This window comes from Triturus cristatus, chromosome 4_1, assembly GCF_964204655.1.
Source record: "Triturus cristatus chromosome 4_1, aTriCri1.1, whole genome shotgun sequence".
NCBI lineage: Eukaryota > Metazoa > Chordata > Amphibia > Caudata > Salamandridae > Triturus > Triturus cristatus.
The window spans coordinates 186,458,161-186,482,883 of record NC_140585.1 but is presented as its reverse complement, the minus strand read 5'-3'; the positions used below and the strand labels follow the sequence as shown (position 1 = coordinate 186,482,883).

At 49.0% G+C, this 24,723-nt stretch overlaps 1 protein-coding gene across 5 annotated transcripts in view; it reads left to right on the top strand.

The window, feature by feature from the left end:
- LOC146853909 (olfactory receptor 8U1-like) overlaps positions 1-24,723 on the top strand; it is a 209,592-nt gene that overhangs the window by 18,491 nt on the left and 166,378 nt on the right. For 3 of the 5 annotated variants that reach the window (XR_014981154.1, XM_085651841.1, XM_085651838.1), the window contains exon 2: positions 19,416-20,098. The gene's annotated coding sequence lies outside the window, so the exon portion shown is untranslated. Of the gene's footprint in view, positions 1-18,495; positions 18,543-19,415; positions 20,099-24,723 lie in introns of all 5 variants that reach the window. The other 2 variants (XM_085651840.1, XM_085651839.1) reach the window with 1 other exon arrangement.

Below are 24,723 nucleotides of genomic sequence, written 5' to 3'. Positions count from 1 at the left end.
TAAGATACGAGCAGAAAGAGGAAAGCAACAGGTCAGACATGAACAGTAAGGCAAAATAAAGGTCAGAAACATGCAGAAGAGGCAAATAAAGGCCAGCAGTTAGCAGAAAGAGTCAAAATAAAGGTACAAAAACAAGCACAATGAGGCAACATAAAAGTAAGCATCAAGCAGAAAGAGGCAATATAAAGGTCAGAAGCAAGCAGAAACAAGCATTTGCAATGCAATGCGTCTCACATTTATGCGAGTTTGAGCTACTGGCATTGTAAATGACAATGTCTTTTATTTATGTTTCAAAAAATGAAACATAAATAAAAGACATTGTCATTTACAATGCCAATAGTTCAAACTCACATAAATGCGAGACCTATTGCATTGGAAACGCGGGCACTGAAGGGTTAACCCTGTAGCAGGGCTGCTCCTCCTTTCACTTTTGTTGCAGGGTGAATGGATACAGTTGCCGGGGGAGTCTCCAGGGCTTGTCCCAGTGTTTTTGCCGTGGGGTGTCCCCAGGGCTTTACATGGCATGAAAAACACATAAGCTAAAAATCTGGTTAGCATAGTGTGCTGTTTGACTTGTATTTTGCTGTGTGTGCTCCTGAGGCACACTCTCACACCCCCAAGGTGCACTCTTACACCCCCAAGAGGCACACTCTAGCACCTCCTGAGGCAACCTCCTGAGGTGCATTCTTGCACATCCAAGTCGCACTCTTGTAAATCCGTGCGGCGCACTCACACCCCCTGAGGCGCACCCCCTTGAGGCGCACTCTCGCACCCCCGGGACACAAGCTTGCATACCCCCTCTACCCCCACATGCTCTCACACCCCCTGAGGCACACATTTGCACCTCCTGAGGCACAAAACACTCCCACTTCATAGTACTCCTCTTCCTGAGAGACAGATTGATGACCGTCCTGAGACAGTCAAAGTGGGAGTTAAACTTGCATCTAAATCCAGCGTTATAAAGTCTGTCACTGGACCCGGCACAAATATTCCTGTGTGTCTGGAAATTTATGTAGCGGTGTGCATGGTGTAAATACTGGATGCACAACATACCAATGTTTGCATCCCCAGAGGAATAGCACATGCCTCTTCTCTGTGCCCTCAGGGAGCAGGGAGGGCTTGCACTCGAGAGAGACTGATGCTCGGCAATAGTGAACAGTGAGCTGGGAGTTGCAACAGATGAAATACTTTGCCATCAGATCTCTGTTCCTGAAAGAAAATCCGTCCGGTTTTACTGCAACAGCAACTAGATAAGTAGGCAATGTGTTCAAATAATCCAGGGTGCTGCCAATGATGTCACAGTGCTGCTTAGATAAATAAGTGTGGCAGTGGTGTGCATATTATAACGGGACATACTCAGACTCCTGAGCAGGGTGCGTCTAATGAGGATACTAATGTTCAAGAGGGCTACACGTATGCTGGGGTAGGTTGCATGCTGCTGGAGGCCTATATGCTGACGTAACAGCCTAGATTAATCCACCCCAGTCGCTAACGAGGGCTGCAAATTCCACGATAAGTCTAATAAGTGTAGGTTTTGAGAACTCCCTTTCAGAGTACCGAAAGTGTCAACACTGAGTCGGCTGTTGCCAGTTTTGTTTGAGAAGTTTCAGCTTTGAGCAGAGCGGAGGCGGGGCTGGGTAGAGCTCGGAGTAGGGCACACACTCCACTGAGGCTCCCTGAGCAGACGTGTGCTCCGAGGCAGGGGGCGGGAGGCTGAAACGAGTAGAAGCTGCCCCGAGCGGCCATTACGAGCATGCAAGCCACACTGAAAAAAAGGGTGAATTTGCAGCGTGCGAGGTAGGCCCTCTGGCCTCAGGAAAAAAAAACAGCGCAGTGTCCCTGAAGTGGACGCCGCGAAAAAATAAATAAATAAAGTGAGCCAGTGTCCCTAGCTGGCACCGCGCTAATTAACTAATAAAAAAAAATACATACGACTTACAGCATCGTGCTTTGCAGCCGCAATGACAAAAAGAAAGTGCTCACCCCCAAATTAAAGGAGACAGTATCACACCCCCAGTAAAGGATCCAGTCCAGGTGGTTAGGGCTAAAAGAAGACAGGGCGGTAACAAGGAGGGACTAAAAAGCCTCTGTTACAATCAAAAGACACCGTTTAGCATAACATGATGCAAAAAAACTAAAATAACGGGCGGAGTCGAAACACCACTGCAATGCCTGGCGAGTCCTTAAAAGGCAGAAAAAGCAGAGAACAAGCAGTACACACACAGGAACTCATGTACCTACTCCCGGAACAACTCAGACACTCTCACACCAACTCACAGACCCAGTCAGACACCCATGCACCCACTTACAGAATCACTCATTCTCTCTCTCACCCACTCACAGATCTACTCAAGACTCACCACAAATCACAAACCTAATCAGAGAATCAAACACCCACTCACAGACCCACTCAGAGACTCATGCACCCACTCACAGACCCACTCAGACACTCATGCAGTCACACATAGCCAATGGGAAACTCACGTTTCACTCACAGACCCATTAAAATACTCATGCACTCACTCACAGACTGACTCTCACACTCATGGGAGGCACTTGGATGCTCTCACACCCACTCACAGACCCACTCATACACGCAGGCACCTACTCAGACACTCACACACCCACTCACAGAGACACTCATCCATCAACATACACACCCAGTTTGACAATTAATTAGCCACTTCCAGGCTCACTCAGACACTCATACACCTACTCATACACATTGAGACACTCACACACTCACACACCCTCTGAGACACCCATGCAGTTAATCACACACTCACTGTAAATGGTTACAGTTAGGAAATAAAATTAAAAAAACCTTAAAAATTCATTTAAAAAACAAAGGTAATGGGGATGTTATTGTTAGGAAATACAATTTAAAAAGCTTTAGGAATTCACTGAAAATACAAAGGTTAAAGGGCTGTTATAGTTAGGCTCAGCTTCTACTCCTACAAAACTAGCGAAATTCAGCAGTTATAGTTACCTGAGCTAACTATAACTTATAACCCCACAATGCACTGCTGATGATCAAACATTACATCACTCATGCCATGGGCAGTGACATCACTGATGACATATCAAATGACATCACTGATGTCATCATCCACAGGACCACTAAGACACCTACTCACACCCCCATAGACCTCTCATATTCCTATTTCTATTGCCACACAACCCCTCACATACCCATTCACAGACCCATACCAGTACTAACACAACCAATCACTCATCCATAGAGCCACTCACACATCAACTCACTCATACAGCCACCCACACACCTACTAACTCACCCATACAGACACCCAAATAGCTACTCACTCACCAATACAGATAACCACATATCCAGTCATACAGACATACAAACTCTTACACATCCACACATATACCCTTACAGCCACTCACATACCCACTCAATCACCCATACAGAAACACACAAAGCCACTAACTCACCCTTTTTTTTTTTTTTATTTAAAACCGTTTTTATTGCAGAATCACAGGATAGGCAACGTACAGACACAATGGCCCTGCACCGCAGACACCAGTGCCGTTTCTTTTCTGTGCCATAAGGCACTCATACACAGCTTGTTAGCCCACATCCCAGAGGCCGGGCAGCGATAACATGTGGGTCAGCATACATAATTTATGTCATCCTGTACTGTTGTTTGTATCATCATAGGATGTCTATGATCCGCTTTGAGCTTTGTTTCCCCCGTCCTTCTAAACCCACACCACCCCCTCCCCCCCATCACACCCGCTCCTATTCCCCCATCCCCCTCCCTCACCTCCCAACAGTGCCCTCGCCTACGACTGGACCCGGCCTGGGCATGCCGTATCGGGTTTGTATCAGAAGTATATAACTATCTACTGTGTGTGTGTGGCCGGAATTGCCCGGGGACTATCCCCCACGTCCGAGGGTCCCTCCCCCTCCCCGACCGCACTGCTGCGCAGGGCCTGCACCAATACCTCCCATGCTGTGGCCGCTTCCAGCACTTTATCATCGTCCCTGCGGCTCGCCAGCTGGTATCTAAGTGTACTTTCACTCGCCGCCCATTTCTGCAGTTCCTTAATCCATCTACTATGCGTAGGACCCACCTTTGACTTCCAAAGTCTCGTCGCTTCCCTCTTTGCTAAAAGGAGGCCCATGTCTATGAATCTACTCGTGGTCTTGTTCTTGGGCGTGTGCGGGAACCAGTGCAGTACGCAGACCGCTTTGCAATATTGCAAATCCCTGTCCGTTACCTCGGTCAGTGTCTCGCCCACCTCCCTCCAATAATCGCGCAGGTGAGGGCAGTCCCACAGCATATGGCCTGGTTCTGCTCCGATCGTGCCGCACCTAGGGCACGCTGCTTCCTCCGCCCCGAAGTATTTCCTAAGTTTACCCGGCGTGAGGTAGGCTCTGTGGAGGATATAAAAGTATATCAGTTGGAAGCGTGCATTCCTTGTGCTCTTTCTAGCCCGTCTAACCAAACCCGCCCACATGGTGTCAGGAATCTCTGTTTGGAGATCCAGTTCCCATTTCGCCTTCAGCGCTGCCATCGGCTGCAAAGTTTCGCGCAGCATTCTGGAGTACAGACAGGTCACCGCTTTGCAGGTGCCAGCCGACATCATAGCATATTGACAAGTCGCCGATGTAGCAGGTTCGCGGAGCCCCTCGCCCCAGTGCGCTTGTATCGCTCCAGTCACTGCCGCGTGCAGCAGATAGTCTCCCCGTGGTAGATCGAACCGCTCGTGCAGGGTTTGATAAGGGAGCATCGCTCCCTCCTCGTACAGATAGCCCAACATGTGGAGGCCCGCCTCCTCCCACGCCTGTAAGCCCAACCAATCTCCCCTGTGCGGGAGCGCTGTCACCATACCCAACGGTATCTCTGGCGCATACGGGCGCCGCACCCCCGCTCGACGCTGCGATCGGTTCCAGCATTGCCTAATTGTTTGTTCCTCCATGGACAAGTCCCCGACGACCAACCGCTGCTGCAGTGTAATATACACCAGCACATGGCGGGGGATGCTCCCCTCTCTGTCGTGCGAGTCCGGACTACGATATTCTCTGGCTACCTCCTGCGTAAGGACCTGTAACTGCGCCACCAGATAATAAAGCTCGAAGTCCGGGACCGCTAGGCCCCCCTCGTCCTTTGGGCGGGTCAGGGTTGCCAACGCAATTCTGCGCCTGCCGGCACCCCAGAGGAACGAAACCAATAATGACCGCAGCTGCCGGAAAACGGAACTCGGTATCCACACTGGTAGTGTGCGGAAGTAATATAAGAGGCGCGGTAAGGCTACCATTTTCAATAAGGAGATGCGTCCCGTTACCGAAAGTGGGAGTGTGGCCCAGAAGGACATGCTGCCCTTCAGTGCTCTTATACAGCGTCCCACGTTGCCCTCCAACATATCTAAAGCGGAGTGGTAGATATGCACCCCTAGGTATTTGAGGCAGGTAGGCTCCCAGTTGAGCATCGGTCGGACGTCCGGTCTCGGTTCCCCCTGGCGCAGTGGGAACAAGCAAGTCTTGGACCAGTTTACCTGCAGCCCCGACATCTTGCCAAATCTCGCCAGAAGCCGCTCCGCGCCAGTCAGCGCGTCCGTAGTGTCCTCCAAAAACATAAGCAGATCATCTGCATATAGGGAGATGAAGTGCGAGGTCCCTCTGCAGTCCAGCCCCCTGTAGTAACGACCTGTCCTGGCCTCCACCGCGAGGGGCTCTATTGCCAGTGCGAACAGTAGCGGAGAAAGCGAGCACCCCTGTCTGGTACCCCGCCCCACCCGGTACTGGTCCGATACAAGGGATCCCAGCCGCACCCTCGCCACCGCTGAGGGATACAGGACCTTCGTCCAACCTATGTATCCCTCACCCAGGCCAAAACGCTTCATGGCTCTGTACAGATAGTCCCATTCCAGGCTATCGAAAGCCTTCTCGATGTCGATCGACAAAACGAGTGGACCCCCCAGCAAGCGGACCAGACGACGAATATTAGCGTTGGTGTTTCTCGCAGGTATGAACCCCGACTGGTCGCCGTGAACCAGCCTCGGCATATGCTGCAGCAGCCTGGTCGCCAATATGGTGCTCAGGATTTTATAGTCCGTCGTCAGCATTGACAGCGGCCTGTAGGAAGCCGGGTCGGTACCCATTCGCCCCGGCTTCAAAAGTGGGATCATCAGTGCCTCACGCATAGACGGCGGCAATCTCCCTCTATGCTTGGCCTCTTTGTATACTTCCTGGAGCCGCGGGGCCAGCTGGTCTAGGTACCGACTATAAAATTCTATGGGCAATCCGTCCAGGCCTGGGGTTTTGTTCCGCGCCATTCGTGCCACCGCCCCCTTGATTTCCGCTATGTCTATATCTTTGCCTAATGCCTCCGCCTCTTCCCGGGCCAGTTGCGGTAGTTATAGCCCCTCCAGGAAGGTCTCAGTGTCCTCCTCCTGTCCCTCCAGCGCGCTTTCGTATAGTGTCCCATAGTACGAGCAGAAACTATCTAAAATATCCATCTGGGCTGTGGCCATGCCTCGGTCCCTCCGCTCCAGCGCCAGAATCGGTTGGTTGCGCTTATTGGGATTGGCCAGCCAAGCCAACAGCGTTCCCGCCTTGTCCCCTTCCACGTGCGCTCTCACCAAGTAGTTCTTGTAGTCGTAACTACGGAGCTTCTCCACTTCGACCGCCACCGCCTCCCTAGCCTCGCAAACTGCTTCCTGGAGCTCAGGGCGACCAGGTCGCGCCACCTCCACCTCCCGTAATTTCCCTTCTGCTTTGTCCAGATCTCTCAGCAGAGTTTTGCGTACGCCAGCATATTTCCCTATACAATGTCCTCTAACCACTATATTGAATGCGTCCCACTCCAGCGCTCTGGCCGCCGTGGAACCGCTATTCTGAGTAAAATATTGATCAATCCTCTCTTTCAGTGCCTCCCGGAATGGAGGGTCATCCAGTGTGTCCGGCCTCAGCTGCCACAATGGGACTCGCGGGGTCTCGACCGTCCACCCAAGCGTCATCAGTAAAGGGTTGTGGTCAGAGAGCGTTCGGTTTAAATACTCTGTGTGTGCCACCGTTTGCAGCACAGTCGGGGAACACAAGAAAGCATCTAGTCTGACATGCAGGTCATGTAGAGTCGAATAATACGAGTAGTCCAGCGCTGCTGGGTGTTGTGCCCTCCAAGCATCTTCCAAGCCCCACTTCCCCTGCCACTCTAGCCTGCGCTTCGCTAGTCTGTGTACCGGGGACGTCCCCAATGGTGCGTGGGATCTATCCAGTGTAGGGTCCGCTATTGAGTTGAAGTCCCCACCCAGGATAATAGGACCTGTCAGGTAGCCGGCGAGCGCTCCGGACAGTTTCGTGAAATAGGGCCCCTGGTCCACATTAGGTGCATATACACTACAGAGCACAATGTCCCGGCCCCTGAGTTTGCCCTCAACAGCCACATATCTGCCCTCCGGATCCACTGTGTGCCTAACTACCTGAAAGGGGGTGCCCGCTTGTATCCAAATCAGTGTTCCCCTCGCAAACGCGGAGTATGTGGTGTTGAATACCTGCCCCCTCCACCTACGCTGCAATGCAATGCCCTCTTGCCTCGTTAAATGCGTTTCCTGCAAAAGTGCGATCTGAACACCTCTGCGCACCAGGTAAGCGTGAATCTTATGCCTCCTCGCCATAGTGTGGAGCCCCCGCACATTCCATGTCACACATTTCACCACCCCCGCATTAGCCATAGTCCCATGTCAGAGGCCACGGTGCAATACCCCTCCATGTCCAGTCGCGCACAATGACACTGTCCCTTCCCTCCCCAGAAAAAACCCTTATCCCCCCTCCAACCCTTCCGCCTCGAGCCCCCCCAACTACTCTCGGCCCCTCCCCTCCCAGAACAGGACCTAACTTCGCAGAAGCAGCCCCCATCCAAACGAAAGTAGAGCAAACCAGCTCAAACAACCACCTAAACCGCAGTCTGCACTGCAGTGGCCTTACGGGCCTCTAGGGTGTAACTCGGTACCGAAGGAGGCAACCACAATCCCGTCCCCCCGCCCCCCCAACCCCCCATAGTCACTCACAAAAATCTGAATCGCTCCGCCGCATGCAGCAACCTCAGTGGGGGCCGACTCCCCAGCCCCCTCATGCGGGCTACCCAGCAGAAGGACCTCGTCAGCCCTCGATTATTTCCTCCGATGTCTGCGGGGTCACCACCGGGCCTTTGGCCCCATTCAGTACTGAGCGGTCCGTCTCTGAGCTCAGAACGTGGCTGTCGGAGCCCGACCCGCGGGATGACTGGGTCGCTACCTTTCCTGACAGTTCTACTACTGCTTGCAGCGCCGCTCTCCTCTCCTCCTCCGTTTGCGATTCCGTGGGTTTGCCAGCTCTCTGCCTCCGCTGCCGAAGCCTTCGTGATTTCCGCACCGGCTGCGGGTCCCGCTCCTCCGCAGTCCGAGCTCCTGTCCTTCCCGTCCTCGCCCTGTAAGTGTCCCACCATGTCCAGGCGTCCGCCGCAGTTGGGAAGAAGAGCGTCCTGTTGTCCACGACAACTCGCAGCTTGGCCGGGAAAAGGAGCGAGTATTGTATGCCCTCTGTTCGCAGTTCTCGCTTAAGTGACAAGAAGGAGGCCCGCAATTTCTGGGTTTCAAATGTAAAGTCCGGAAACATTGTGACGTTACTGTTGTCCACTTGAAATGGCCCTGCGTCCCTGGCTCGCTGCAGCAGCCAGTCTCTGTCCTTATAGTGCAGTAATTTCATCACCACCGGGCGCGGAGGTTGGCCTGGCTTGGGGGGCCTTGCCGGCACGCCGTGCGCTCTCTCCAATGTAAAGAAGGGCAAGAGTCCCTCTGGTGCCACTTCGGACCGCAGCCAAGCGTCCAGATATCCCACCATATCGTTACCTTCCTGTTGTTCCGGCAGACCCACCAAGCGGACATTGTTGCGTCGGCCACGGTTTTCGGCATCCTCCGCTCCAGGACCTGTATGCGTTCCAACGCATCCGCCAGGCGCCCCTCCTGGGATTTGTGTGCCGGCAGTATTTCCTGCAGCGTGTCTTCCACCGTTTTAACCCTGTCTTTTAGTTTCCCGTGGTCCGCTCGCAGAATCCCCAGACCCGATGCCACTTGAGCTATATCCTGCTGCAAGGCGTCCTTCGTGGCCGATATGGCCTCCAGGATACAGTCCCGTATCTGCTGCAAGTCCGCAGGACTCTGAGCGGGCCCCTCCTGCGCCTCCGCGCCGGGCGCCACTTCCCCGCCTTTAGCCCTAGGCTTGCCCATCTTCTCACCGTGCTCGGCGATCGTGGTCGATTCACAACCCGGATGGAGGCTCCTCCAGTCACTTCTCCGCCGATGGGGCGCGACCGCGCTTCTTCCTACGATGGGAGGACGTGGGGGTCGCAAGCCTCCGGGCCTCCGGGCCCCCGGGCAAGTCAGTGTCGACGCACTCGCTCCCAATCTCCCAGTCGCCCACTCCGGTGGATTCACCCAGCAGTCAGAGTCCCCTCATGGCCGGCGACGGGACACCTCTACTCCTCCCACGTCCCTCCGCAGGCTCCTCTCTGAGCTCCCAGGCAGCGCGGGCCCCAACCGCGCCTCTTCGCGTCGCACCCCTGATGTCGGGCTCGTCACTACTGCTCCCCGTCCACTCCGGCGTCAGGGCACTCTCCCTCCGTCCAGCGGCCTCAACCGCGATCCACCACCTGAGCCCCTCCCGGGAGCTCCGCCACCCCCGGAAAGCGCAATCCGGCTCTCCCACAGCTGTCGTGTCCCGGTTCAGTCTCCTCAGCACCTGCCGGAGCCCTGGTCGCTCCTCCACTCCAGCCTCCCGTGGCCGAGTCCCCTGCGCACCCTGCAGACTGCAGACACCTCGAGGGGCGCGGGTCGCGTCCCCGGGTCTCCGAGCGCCTCACCTCTCTCCCGCCGCCGGTGCCGCCGGTCACTCGCAGCACCACAGGCCCCTCCTGGGCTCTTCACCAGCTCCCCCAGGTCGCGGGGTTAATTCTGAGGCGCTTGGTCGGCGGCGGCGTCCGCAGCTCCTCCTCAGCTCCATGGACCGATCTGGCCGATCGCCGCACTCTCAGGCAGCACTCCCACCTCCGCGTCCTGCCGCGCCGTCAGCCGCCAGGGCGCAGGGCGGGTGTCAGTGCAGCGCCAGGCCTCCGACGGTCGATTCACCGCCCGTGTAATCCCTGCGTATAGCGCTCACGGGCGCAGCCCAGCACGCCGCCCGCAGTCAGGGCGATCACGGCATGGCTAAACCCACTCCGGCCGCGCCCCCGCAGTCACCTCCGTTCCGGCTCTCTGCCGCTGTGCTGGTCCTCAGCCTCGGCCGCCATCTTAGGCCGCTTTAGGCCGTGTCGCTTTCTGGGCGCTCGCACTCGCCGGCGAGTCACTCCTCGGGGAACCGCTCTGGTGTTCGACCCCTGAGGCGCCGCACTCCCTTCCTCGTTCAGCGCCGTTACTGTGGCGCGGCTCGCGTTAGGTTTCGTGCCAGTAATCCGGATTTATGTGGGGGATCGGGCGCGGAGCTCCGTGCTCACGCCGCCATTCCCCTCGGCATCCAAGCCACGCCCCGCCACTAACTCACCCATACAGGTATTTACATACCCACATACTCACTCATACAGCTACTCATGCTGCCACTCACTCACCAATACAGTTACTCACACACCCACTCACTTACCCACTCGGCCACTGACACAGCAGCTCACTCACCCATTCAACCACTCACACACCCACAGAACCACTTATATACCCATTCACACATCCATACAACCACTCACATACCCACTCACTCACTCTTACAATCGCTCAGACATTCACTCACCAATATATCCACTCACACCCACTTACCTATACACACACACTCAAACACCTACTCACTCACCCATACAGCCACTCATACACCTACTCTCTTACCAATGGAGCCACTCACTCAGCCACTCAGTCACCCATACACTCACACTCCTGCTTCACACACCCACTTACTCACCCATACAGCTACTCACATACACACTAACACATATATACAGCTACCCACATCCCTATATAGCTACTCGGACATCCACTGACACTCTGATAAAGTCATACAGCCACTCAGATGGGATATTTTAGAAATAGTATGACTAGTTACTAATACAGAAAGAATACCAATTTAACTTATTCTGTAGCTTAGTATATATCTTTAATTCTCAGAAACATTTATTGAAATTCACTCATGAGATGATGTCAGCCGTAATGTCTTCAGTGATGTCATTTGAGATGTCATCAGTGATGTTATCAATGATGTCACTGACCATGTCATGAGTGATAAATATGTGAGGTCGTAAACAGTGCATTGCGAGAGCGTAAGTTATAGATAGCAAAATCTGAGCTTAACTATAACATCTGTGAATTTCTAAGGTTTTTTACAATCTATTTCTTAACTATAACGTTCCTGTAACCTTTGGGGGCATATTTGCAAGGCGGTGATAGAAAATTATCGCCACTTTTGCGGTTGTTTTTGGCTGAAAAGCGGCGATAAGTTTATCGCCTAATTAGCAAGGTCACGCTAACGCGTGAAACCTTGTATTAGCGCACCTATTCTTAACGCCCAGCTTTGCATCTCTAATGAGGTGCAAAGTGGACGTTCCTGACCTGACATGACAGGAAAAATGTCGCTAAGCGACATTTCTCCTATCATCAAGCCCCACGCTATGAAGCATAGTGGCAGGAAAAGTAGCGATAACCCCTGTTATCGCTACTTTTCTTATGCCTGCTTAAGGACTGACTTAGCCATGATATCCCATGGAAGGTGGATATCATGGCTAAGTTTGTGAGTCCCTATCAACAAGCTAACACCACATTTCGTGAGATTATTGCTGGGTTTCCAGGGATAATCCCACGTTAGGCAGTTAGCGCTAGTATTTTTATCACTTTTGAGATAAGCGTTGCTAATAGCACGCTCTCAGTGACAAAAATCCACTAATCCTGCTAATGAGGACCACAGCCTAGCTGCTTCCTCTCTAAAATGGTTTCCATGTACATTAGGTACATATCTAATTGGATTCTGGATTGCCTTATAAGCCTCTAGTATATGGTATACTGTGTACCTAGGGTATAGGTACCTCAGAGGCCTACCAGGGGCTGAAGCATGTATTATTGCACCCCTGGGAAGCACTCCAAAATGGCACCACATGTCTGCTACTGCAGCCTGGGTAAGGGTGTGCTTGCACCCCTTACAGTGGTATAGGCTACCTATATCACTACCATTGCACACAGATATAAAACCTATAAGTCACTCCTATGGCAGGCCTTAACAATCCTGAAGGCAGAGTGCTTGGTTTTTATGTGAGAGGGTGCCCCTGCATGAGCAGGGCCCCTCTGCAGCGTTTGGAGTATCTCCTCTGATGCTTTTTGTGGTACAGCCTGACCATATACTCTTAAGTGCATTATAACCTCGCGGTAAATGCTAACTTTGGGATGGCTGCACGGAAACATGTTGTGTTTGGTGTCATACGCTTTGGAATACTACCCCCCGGCCAGTTCTGGTGGCGGGGGAAGCATTCCACCCTTCTAGAGGGAGAGACGTGTTCACACTGGTCTAACCCGGTAGGTCTTTCTTGAGCCCTGGCATCACAAAATGGATGCCTCTGCCACAGACACTGGTCTGGCCTCCTGCTGCTGACCGAAACTCTGGCAGGGAAGGCCTGGACAATAGGTTTCCTGTCCCAGGGAGGTGTAACCACCTCCCCAGACAGGCAGATGTGCATTGGGGCTGGGCGGTAGCACTCTCTGGTGCTTTGAAGTCCTGCACTGGGGGCACACTTGGTGTCCCTGTGCATAGTCCAGTTCAAACCAGTTGCAGGGGCTACCTGCCCCTGCTCTGGTGCGATACTGGACAAAGGAAATGGGTGTAACCACCCCTCTTTCCAAACCCTCCCATAGGTGGGTCCTTAGATTATGACCAACCCCCAAACTTAGTATAAGTATGGGAACCCACTCCTTGTGACTTTAGATTATCCTGGACAAAGCTCTGTAACATATATCCTGGAGCTTCGACTTTCTATTTCGACTAGAAGATGTAAGAAATCGCCCTTGGGGTCAAGGAGCGACTCCCCTGCTTGGCAGGCATCAAAGAAGTAACTGTCCGGTCTGCCACTCTGAAAGTCCAGCCGACATCTTTGCATCACCAGAGGTAGATTTCCAGACTTCCTCAAGGCTTCCCTGAGTCAACAGCAAAGCTGAGGCCCGTGGCTATCGTGGGTGATGTGGAACCATGACCCCTGGACACAGTGATCTTTGTCGGTACATCATCTTCCTGGTCTTCCTTGAAGTTGTGCTTTGGGCTCCTAGTAGCCCCAGCCTTGAGCACCAACTGCACCAAAGATCTCTGGCCTCCACTCCACGAGTGACCCGTGGGCCAGTTTCAAGTGCGACTGCTTGAGGCTTCTTCGCGATTGCTAGCCCGTTAGCTAGTGGGTCCCCACAAAGACAACTCCTTTTCTGCTTGGGCTTTCCTGGTTGCTCCAGACGTGCCCTGACTTACCCTTACTGGGTGAGTCCCCCAGACCTTGCTGGTCTGCACCGACATCTTTCTTCTATTTCCACTTGACTTGCCGTTGCCACGGCCTGTTGGGTCCATTCTGGTCGCCGACACGGCAGCACTCAACAGACTTCGTGGCACAGCTCGAATCCAGCTCCTGTTTGTCATCAACACCTTCAGGACCTTGTGGCTGAAGAGTCAAGACACCCGTCAATTCACCTGAAGCACCCGACATCTGTGGGCATTGGACTATCGTGCCCCTGGTCACTGGTAAGTGACCCAGACTCGGTCAGATTCAGGCTTGGATCTCTGCGGACACTTCTCCTCTTCACGGCAGCAGCACTTCTTCGCCAGCTTCCACTGAAATCGACGGCGCAACCCGAAACCAAAAGACACCTATGCACCCGGCTTCCCTGGGTGAGGTAACACGAGTACTCCGGTGCTCCCGGGCGTGCTAGCCCTAGAACTGCTTAAGTTCAAAATGGTTTTGTCCTGACTCGATTCTAAGTGTCCCTAATCTTTAAATTTCCAACCGCGACATTGCCCATAGAAGCTAACGGGAACCCGTGGTTGTGTTAACACACTGCACACGGCCCCCGTGGGTCCCCTGTGTCACTACCTTGGGTGGTTCCTTGGGGTCCCAGCGGTTCTACAGGCTCTAGGCCTTGTGTCTAGTCCAGTCGTGGTTCTTATACCACTTTTTTGGTATATGGTTTGGAACGCCCCTAGGGCCCAAACTTTTTTTGTGCTAATATTGTTGATAACTAACTTGTAACCAAAGTACTTCGAACTCCAGTCTCATAAAGAGACTAGAGGGGTGTGTTTGATCTTAAATACATATATTTTAAATATATACCTGTTGTGGTTGCCTGAAGGCTGCTCTCCATAGCTACCACTAGGATAGTTTTCAATAAAGGTTGTCTTTAACCAATCCCCATAAGGGGTTGTTTGGACTGATTTAAGGTGCCCACTAGAACTAGTGGACAGCATATATTAGGCCAACTTCTCACACATGCCTCCCAAGATTTCCATCTAAGAAAGATTAAACCTCACCACCAGGCCCATCCATCCTAAATGTCAACTCTCTCCCAGCTCGGTCCATACATACACACCTGCAAAATGGCTTAGATAATCGCAGACGTTATTTCAGAGGAAATGCTTTCGCCTGAGTGTTCAGCAGTTATTCACAAATTTAGCACATCTACCCAGCCCACTGGGAGAGCTGCTGCTAAAGCAAAATACAGAGGCCTGAGCACAAGAGCAAACACCCTCTGCCAGAAAATATTTCTTTTATCAGGAGTCTCCTATGTTGATCTAGGGCTAGGCAAGAGCATAATAAATGAAACCATGATTCCCAATAATTGTTGCGTAGCCTACCCTTGTAAATCTAAATTGTAAATTGATACCTGTATAGCGCACTACTCACCCGCAAGGGTCTCAAGGCGCTTGTACGAATACCGCTGTGGAACCCTTCCTGGCTTTCCCTGTGAGGTGTCCACTCCTGGGCACCCCCAAGGTGGAGGCCAGGCATCCTTAGCGTTGTGGGGGCCGTTGTGGAGATTAAGCAAGCTATTGCCCAGAGTTGCAGAGTGGGACTCCATGATTGGAATAGGCACCGAGGCGAGAATTGTCAGGACCGTGGAATTTTGAGCCCAAGACCCGCTGAGGCGGGGAATTGAACCCTGGTCCCGGGCCAGACCTCTGCATCAGGGTCTGCCTCTCTAACCATTGAGTCACACTTCTCCACTTAAGGTAACCCCCGTCGCCTGCCCAACACGGGTTAAAATCTCTTATTGGTAATGCAAGCACTCTCATATATCGTATATGTCGCAAGAACTGTGCGACTCATTGGCCACCTTCTTCCACCGCAAGATCGCTGACATCCACGACAGCCTTAACACCACAACCGCCCCGACTACACCAGACACCACCCCCCCCTGTGAACACCACCCGCACCAACCGCCTGACCACCTGGTCCATCGTCAACAACGACGAGACACGCAAGATCATGAACTCCATCCTCTCTGGATCACCGTCAGACCCCTGCCCACACCACGTATTCAACAAAGCAGAAGCAGCCATCGCACCCCAACTACGGAAGGTCATCAATATCTCCTTCCAGACAGTGACATTCCCGAAAAGCTGGAAGCACGGCGAGATCAGCGCCCTCCTTGAGAAGCCCAAGGCGGACCCCACAGACCTCAAAAACTTCCGGCCATCTCCCTGCTCCCGTTCCCGGTGAAGGTCATCGAGAAAATCGTCAACACACAACTGGCCCGCCACCTCGAGGACAACGACATCTTAGACCTGACCCAGTCTGGATTCAGACGAAACCACAGCACTGAGACAGCCCTCATCACCACCACATACGACGTCATGCACCATCTGGACAATGGAGAAACATCAGCCCTCATTCTCCTGGATCTGTCAGGTGCCTTTGACATGGTCTGCCACCGCACACTAATGACACGCCTCCAAGAAGCCGGAATCCAAGAGAAGGCCCTCGACTGGACCACGTCCTTCCTCTCTGGCAGGACCGAGAGCGTCCGGCTCCCGCCCTTCTGATCCGAAGCCACCGACATCATCTGTGGCGTACCCCAGGGATCATCCCTCAGCCCGACACTATTCAAAATCTACATGGCCCCCCTCGCACAAGTGGCCCGCCTGCACGACCTCAACATTATCTCCTATGCAGATGACACCCAGCTCATCCTCTCCCTCACCAAGGACCTGCACACCGCCAAAACCAACCTCCATGAGGGAATGAAGGCCATTGCCGATTGGATGAGTAGCAGCCGTCTGAAGCTGAACTCGGACAAGACGGAGGTCCTCATCCTCGGACCCACCCCCTCCACCTGGGACTACTCCTGGTGGCTGACCACCCTGGGAGCAGCACTGTCACCCACGGACCACACACGCAACCTAGGTTTCATCCTCGACTCCTCCCTCTCCATGTCGAAGCAGGTCAATGCCATCTCCTCCTCCTCCTGATACAACAACCTCCGCATGCTTCGCAGGATCTACAAGTAGATCCCGACCGAAACAAGAAATGACACAGGCCCTCGTCAGCAGCAGGCTGGAGTACTGCAACGCACTCTATGCAGGAATCCCGGCCAAACATCTACGACGACTCCAACGCATCCAAAACGCCTCTGCCCGACTGATCCTCAATGTCCCCCGCGGTAACCATATCACCCCCCACCTGAGAGACCTCCACTGGCTCCCCGTCGACAAGAGCATCACCTTCAAGCTCCTCACCCACGCACACAAAGCACTCCACAACACCGGACCAGCCTACCTGATCAGCAGACTCAGCTTTTACATCCCCCACCCACCAGCACTGCCGGCCTTGCCCTCACCGCTATCCCCTGCATCCAACGAACAACCTCCGGCAGCAGATCCTTCTCCTTCCTCGCCACCAAGACCTGGAACTCCCTCCCCACCCACCTACGGTTTTCCCAAGACCTGCTCACCTTCAGAAGACTCCTCAAGACCTGGCTCTTCGAGCAGTAGCGGCACCCCCTCCCCTCAGCGCCTTGAGACCCTCACGGATAAGTAGAGCGCTTTACAAGTATTTTGATTGATTGATTGATTGATTGATATATAAGATTTTGTCCCAAGTGTTTGTGCTAATGAGATCCGAGAAATAATTTAGTGGCTTCCAAACGTGATAGGAATCCATCAGGGGCTGAACCCATCATTGACTCTCAACCGACCGTAAATCCTGTTCCCAGGAGAACTCTTTCATTTGCTTGATAATGGTTGTCTTCCAAGCCAGATAAGAGATGGCACCGACCCAAAAGCACACTCTTCGATCTTAAATAACTGAATCGCCTCTTTAAGTTGGCTAGACCATGGATTACCCAATTTTTTATAAATCGATTGCAAATAATTTTTTAAGGAATGCTTGGGGGCCCTTCTACACCTGAGGTAATATTTTAACAAGGAAGCCTTACAATTAATTGATTGAATTATTAACCCCAGCCCAAGTCTTAAACTGGAGCGTCGGACATGTCGCGGTTGATGAAATATGCTTTTATATGCTCTAATGTGGCATAGCTCTAACGCTTTGTCCATCGCTCCTGGATAGGCAAATTAATTAATTTCTGAACACTAGATTCTTATATCTTAATTAATTTGAACAGCTTTCGTTATTTCAGACGTAGCTCCATATACCGCTTGCATATTTAAGTCCTGAGTTCAGCCATGAAAGCTGCTGTTTTCATAGAAATCACTTTCAATATTGCGGTACATCTTGCAAGACACACTGATGTTTTTAGCATCTATGCAAAGAAGTCCTCCTCAAAGATGGCTGACAAAGACAGTCAGCAAGTAATGCAAGGTCCGTATTGTGTCCCCATTTAATTATCATAAAGCAGCCAAGTTCATAATCATGAGCACTTCTTTAAACCTTTGATGGTCCAACACAAGCATACAACCTATGAAGATATGGAAGAATGGGGCAGCTGATACAATACAAGTGGTGTGTTTTCCCTAGAGTAACTGATGCATTATAATTTCCTTGAAATAAATTCACTTTAAGCAGCTCTTGAGTGAACTTTCCACTCTCGTATGACTGGTCTGTGCAGGTGTTGAAAGTCTGTAATAGAAAATAGAAGTGGGTGCCATGCAAGACCTAAAGCACAAAGGCTTATATGATGCTTGGTATTGTAAGCCTATCAAAACTCTTTAACTATTCATGTTGAGCACAAGCTGCAAGACTTGAATCTTCAGTTTCCCCTCTAAACAAGATATTAAGCATTTTGCATAATGCCCAAGAGATGATGAGAAAACTGGTCCAGTTTTGTTCCTTGGTGCACAAACTTATATTAGACAATAATACCAATCACAATTAAAGTTGCCATTACATCATGGCTGTTCATGTTGTACTTGAATCAATGTGTTCCTTTGCATAGGGTCTGAGAAGTTAATTATTATGTTTGCTGAGTTCTATGTTCTCATTTTTATCCATTCCCATGGGCAATTCTGTCATTGATAACTCTTTTTGAGTTCAGATGGGTTGGAGTGAAGGATCCTAAGCAGGATGAGGAATGTGTAAAAGGTATGTAAGCCGGTTGCTATTATTAATGCATTGTTTCTCAGTTAAACAAACCCTTTAAGTTTAAACACAGCAGTGTTTGAATGCCATGACGCATAGCACTTATGTTTAGTTTATAATAAACTACAGAACCACCATGTTAGACCTGGCATACTTGGTGGGGTATCTCCACATTTCTGTCCTTCCCTCCCTGATTGTGCTAATCTTGTTTTTGTTTTTTCTTAGAAAGGGTTTGAACCTTTAGAGTCAGCTGAGATGGGCCACTATAAAATAAAAAAAACTTGCAATGTTCCTAAGCTGAAATTGTCTAACTTTATATTATTCAAATACATAAAACAATGTTTCATATTAATCGGACCACACATGTGTATGAGGAACATTTCTGCAGCACTCAATGGCTGCACAATACATTTCCAAAACAACTTCCCTTACTAAATAAATTCTAACCAAAATATAGATTAATTTTCACTGTTGTAAGGCCTATCTCTCCCAATGAGTAACACTGGTTTATCCTATTGCATTTTAATTCAAGGTAACTTCAATTTGGGATCAGATAGACATATGTCATTTACATACAAATTAAATCTATTTTAAAATCCTCCTAATTGGTGAAGTTGAATTTTAAGTTACAATTCTGAAAACGCCACTTTTAGAAAGTAGCATTTTCTTGTCCTAACCACATGGCTGCGAATGGCTCTAATGTTGGATTTTTGTATTCCTCCTAGTTAGGGAGACATAAAGTAACTAATGTGTGGGCAGGATGGGCCATCCTGCCGGGACGGCTTCGGGCTAATCTATGCCTTGCCCCACAAACACTCCAAATGGCTTGCCTTCAGCACACATACGTTAACTGACATTAGACTTTTTTTACCCCAGACATCTTGGAGCATTGGCACCTACGTGAGGAGAGCCCTGCTGCTTGAAGAGTACTTTACTCTCTGAGAAGGAAGACTGGACTTGCTATCTTCATCCTGGGCTAACCTGAGGGACTTCAAGGGTCAGTTAGATGACCTCATGTTTTGGCCCACAGGGGGACAACAAGCTCTAAAGGATCCCAGCAACTGCCAAGCAGACCTGGTGAACTGAAGCTGCCAGGTATTGCACCTGGACCAACCTGAGCAATCCTGGTCTCTGCTGCATTGAGTTTCTGATCTCAAAGAAGTGCCTCTCCAGGTTCTAGATCATTGGTTGGCATCAGTTTATGTCCTCTTCTGAAGAAAGGTGAAATTCTGAAGTTTAACAATCTTCGCAACCATGAATGGTCCCGTTCCTGCCTAGACTCTGCAGCCCATGATGATCGCCAACACAAGGATCCGGTGAACCTGACTGTGTTACAGCCACCACCAGCAATCACCGGAATGCAAAATATGCAGTTTGTGTTACAAAAAAGATAGCCTGCAGTGATGCGAAGCTTGAAAAACAACCATCTGTTACACCTGACCAGCTCTTTGCACTACAGCAGTAACAGCACAAACTGCTTGGCCTGCTCCTCGCACTACAGAGAGGACCATCTGTGATGCTCTCCTGCAAATGGTTATATTTTGGCAAGATTTACAAAGGTAACTTTTTAATTGGGGCTTACCTGGTCCCTGTACCCAGTCTTCGCTCCATCATGGTTAGCCTGCATTTGTGATTTTTCTCCAGTATAGCATGACCACATGACTACAATTGCAACTTTGTGCTTTTAGGTAATATACTTACCTAAAATTTTGAGATTGAATATCTACAGTTCTATTTATTGGATGTTAGTCATTTGGTGTCAAATAATTCCAATGTATTTTGTTTAAATGGGTGTGGGGTTTTTGTTTTGTTATGTGTTCACTTTATTTCTGTTTGTGTGATGCATAAATACTTTACACATTGCTTCTAAGTTAAGTCTGACTACTTTAGTGCCAAGCGACCAGAGGGTTAAGCACAGGATAATTTAGTAACTTTGTAGTTTATCCTGACTGAACCAATAACCTGAGTTCTTACAAAGGTAAAAGAAAGACAGAGTTTATAAAAAGACTGAAAATATCTAGGAACTAATTTTGGTTAGCGTAATAATGAAGATATAATATGTAACAAAGTTCCATGGAGTGACTCTGCAGTTTAGGAGCGAAAGAAAAGAAATATGCTTTTCACTGGGATTTCAGAACTCAATTTAGAAAATACGTGAACCCTATTGTTACTTTCCTTACATATAGAAAAAAACCAAGGTTCTGCTTGGTATTTGGTATACTGCGGAGCCTCTTAGAAAGGATACTAATTAATATTGGTTGACTAGTAATTGTCATGTGAGTGTGCTTTCTTAGCTGGGCAACTCATCAAACGAAGGCAATCACTTCATATTGAGCAGAAGTCATGGATGTATGCCTGAGGAGCAAACTGACGGTATCCCCCAGCTCTCTCCCATCTACTCAGGAGAATTATTTTAGGGTGTCTGTGAGGGGGGTGGGGGCACTGTGGGTTAGCAGCAGCTGCTCCTGTGGAAGTTATTGTCACTGCCCTTCCAATCAGTAGTATACTTTTGTACTTTATTGTTTAACGTGCATATGGTTGTAGAGTTCGGTGTGTATTTTTATTGTGGGTGGGTGAATGTGAAATGCGTCACTGATAGATAAATGGATGCATGTGTTCAAAGATAAGTGACTTTTCAATTCAATTAGCTTTATTCAATCCGTAAGGAAAACATAAAAGCACAAACAAATGTGTCAAAAACAGAAAAAACTAAATAGATCATATGATTGAAACTTGCAGTAGCATGATAAATCATCCAAAAACTGCAAATTTCGAACAATAAAATCATTACCAGGCAGACAGTGCAAAGCAATATGTGACTAAATACATGTATGATTAGATAGTGATGTCCTAAAGCCAACAATCAGTAGTGGAAGGAAGTAAGTGAATATCACTCAAATCTCCATCAGTTCCTTTATTCATTGCAAGAAGGTGGCTTTGCCACTGAATTCTGCTGGTGCCAGTTCATTCCACTTGATAGATTTAATCTCATCCATGCAATATAAAGTATTGGACGGCTTCTTTGATTTCCTGTTGGATTCAATACTTAAAGGCCACTTTAAATTCTAATTCAGAGCTATTTGTGCATGCAATGCTAGTTTCTGAATTGATACTTCAACAGATTGTGGTTGTTAGAATCCACCACCACACAGAGATGGAGAACTTTCATCCAGCAATTCACAGTACAGCAGTCCTCACAAGGGCTAACCAGGATTGAGTCATGTGATTCTCTTGGAACATGGACCTTGAACAAAAAGCACTAATTAACATAGAAAGACATGCTTATGTATCTCATTGGTTGATTTTTGAAGTCACCATGACTTGATTTGAAATCACTGAATATAGAGGTACTATAGGGAAGTCATTATGAAATTGTGTGCATTAGTAATCTTAGAAGGAGTGGGCACTTGAGGTGAGGACCTTGTTCATAACACACAAATTGCCACATTTATCAGAGACTTGCATCCCCCTTGTGCTAAGCAATGGGGCACATGAGCGATACAAATGAAGTTAGCTTTATAAGGCCTTGCATGGCCATACGAAGCTTGATAAATCTAGAGTAACTTAAAACAACGCAATTCACTGCATTGCATTACTCTACCCCAGGGAGGCATTCTAAGGGTGGAGCGTGGGTGTTCACCAGACTTGGTGCCATCCCAGATTTACCATTATTGGTAAACCTGGGAATGCGTCAAAATGCTAACCTTCCTAGGTGAGGCATACCAAGGAGTAATATCACCTCATTACTTTCTCTTTCTGCCTCAGAAGATTGTTTTTGTGCATGAAGGTGTGCCTTCCTGCACAAAAACAATCCTACTTTAAATGCAGAAACCTTTGCGCCATGGTACAAGGGTGCCTGCGTTGGTTCTAGGCAGCACATTGTGTGCCACCGCAGGGAAAAGAAAAGAAATGCAGCATAGTATGTGAAAAAAAGCACATACATTACTGACCTTTCCTTATCATGTGCAGCAAGGTGACTTGCTGCGCTGCATGAGTTTTAAATAAATGTGCCCCTAATTTTCTGAGCTAATACCATCTGTTGGCTAACTCCACTTCTTATCTCACTGCGGTCATAAGAATGTTGAAAGACATCTGCACTGACAGAAACTTGCAGTCTGAAAATGTTTATTACCAAAAGAAGAATAATCAGATGATGCACAGAGCTAGGCAAAAAGACAGCAATCGATTTGATTCAATTCGATTCAAAACCTTTATTTAGCTAGTATAAAATGCCATAAAAGCGCATACATCTGTCAAACAGGGTAAAAAGCAATGAGAGCAATACTATCAATAGATTCCTTAAAAAATGCATCACATAACATAGATATACAATCATAAGTCCTAGAAGAGATCTAACACAATACATTTGCTTAAATAAATAGCTTTCAAAATAAAAAGGGCAATACTAGAACAAACAAAATCATCGATTAGTGCAAGCAAAAAAGTCAGTGCATCTTTGTAGTTTCTTATATACTGTGTAATAAATAGGAGATTCAGATATTGACATCGCAGCTCTTCATAAAATGTACAGAATAGAATAAAGTGCTGTCTGCTTTGCTCACTCATTCCATCACAAGGACAAGGAGTGTTGTCAGAGGGATAAGATTTCATCTTAGAAATGCAACCAAATGATGAACCATATCACATCTAAATCTAGTTAATACATACTGATGTTGTTTATTTTTAACACGCTTCAAATACTCCTGACTAGGGGTGGGCGGAATTTGCGAAAGTGACTTTCGCAAATTATCGTGTAAATGTTAAAAATCTCCACAAACAAGCGGAAATATCGCGAAGATGCGGAAGTTTTTTTCCTGCCTGTTCGGGTATTTTCTGCATGGTCGCGGCTCGCCAACTTACCCATGCGGTTGCTCGCAGACGCGGCCATCTTGTTTTCACTCTTCTCGCGGTGCATGATCTCGAGAAGAAAGACGTGATCGCGCGACCAATGACATTACTGCGGGCGCGAATCGCGAGACAGCGCAAATGGCTACCAACAATCCAACATCTCGTAGAGAACGCGACCGGATCGGGAAAACTTGTCGGCGAACACGGGGATTCAGGTAAGGCGATCGTGCGCGAGAATGTTTTATTTTACAGCGCGAGCAAGAAACAAATTATCGCTAAGCTGCGGAATGCGGAAATTTTGACATTTTCGCGCTCTCCGCAGAATGCGAAAATGTCAAATTATCGCAATTTCCGTGAGCGGAACAGAAATTTTGCCCAGACCTACTCCTGACACCCTTCCCTTTCCTTCAAGGACATATACATACTGATGCTTTCTTCATCTGTACACATAGTCTAGATTCGGAGCTATGCTCTAAAAAAGTGGCCTTAATATGACTTTTATTTAATTATAGTACCTGGGATGTTTCCTACCCCACTGCCAAGTTAAATATGGACCTAAACGCAGAAACTATATAGGCCATCCATGGAATGCAAGAACCGGAATCCGATTTTAAAAAGTCGAGTATAATCGATTTAGTAAAGCTGGTTTCTTCAATCGTCCAGATAGAGAGTCAAAGCAATAGTCGTTTCATTAAAAGGAGGTCCTTCAAAATAAAACTACCCAACTTCTTTATGCACAATCAAGGACTGGGCTTAGACAGGCAAACAAAGCAACCATTTAAAAAAAGTATTTCTTCAAATTGAAGTGATTTGCTAGGAGCATAACCCCACAGTCCGGCCCCCAAATATGGCAGCAGGTAATACTTAGCCTCATAGATCTCAATCATTTCCTTAATGGGGCACTGAACCAGTTTAGTTCAAAAGTTAAAAATCCCCTCACAATTCCTGCTCATTTTAAGTTTTGCGTTAACAATGTCCCCATAAGCCATTAGTTGTAACTGGACCCCAAACAGCAGAATATGTTCACTCTATTGATTAAGGAGCCTTCAATGCAGATGGCCTACATTTATTCGATTGGTTTCTGCATACCATTGTGAAAGTGTTTGATTTATCAGTTAGCATATTTTTAGATGCTATAATGCCCCAAAGTCTTCCGTTAATTTCTGCAATCCATTTGGGGTCCTACATATTACTTGGGCATTTTCGGCATATAATAAAACCGGAATAGGGCACCCAGAAATGAGGGGTACCTATGCCTGAAGCATCTGCAAAACCTCATCCAACCCATTGGTAAAAAAGGGAAAACAATAAAGCGGCTAGTACACATCCCTGTCTA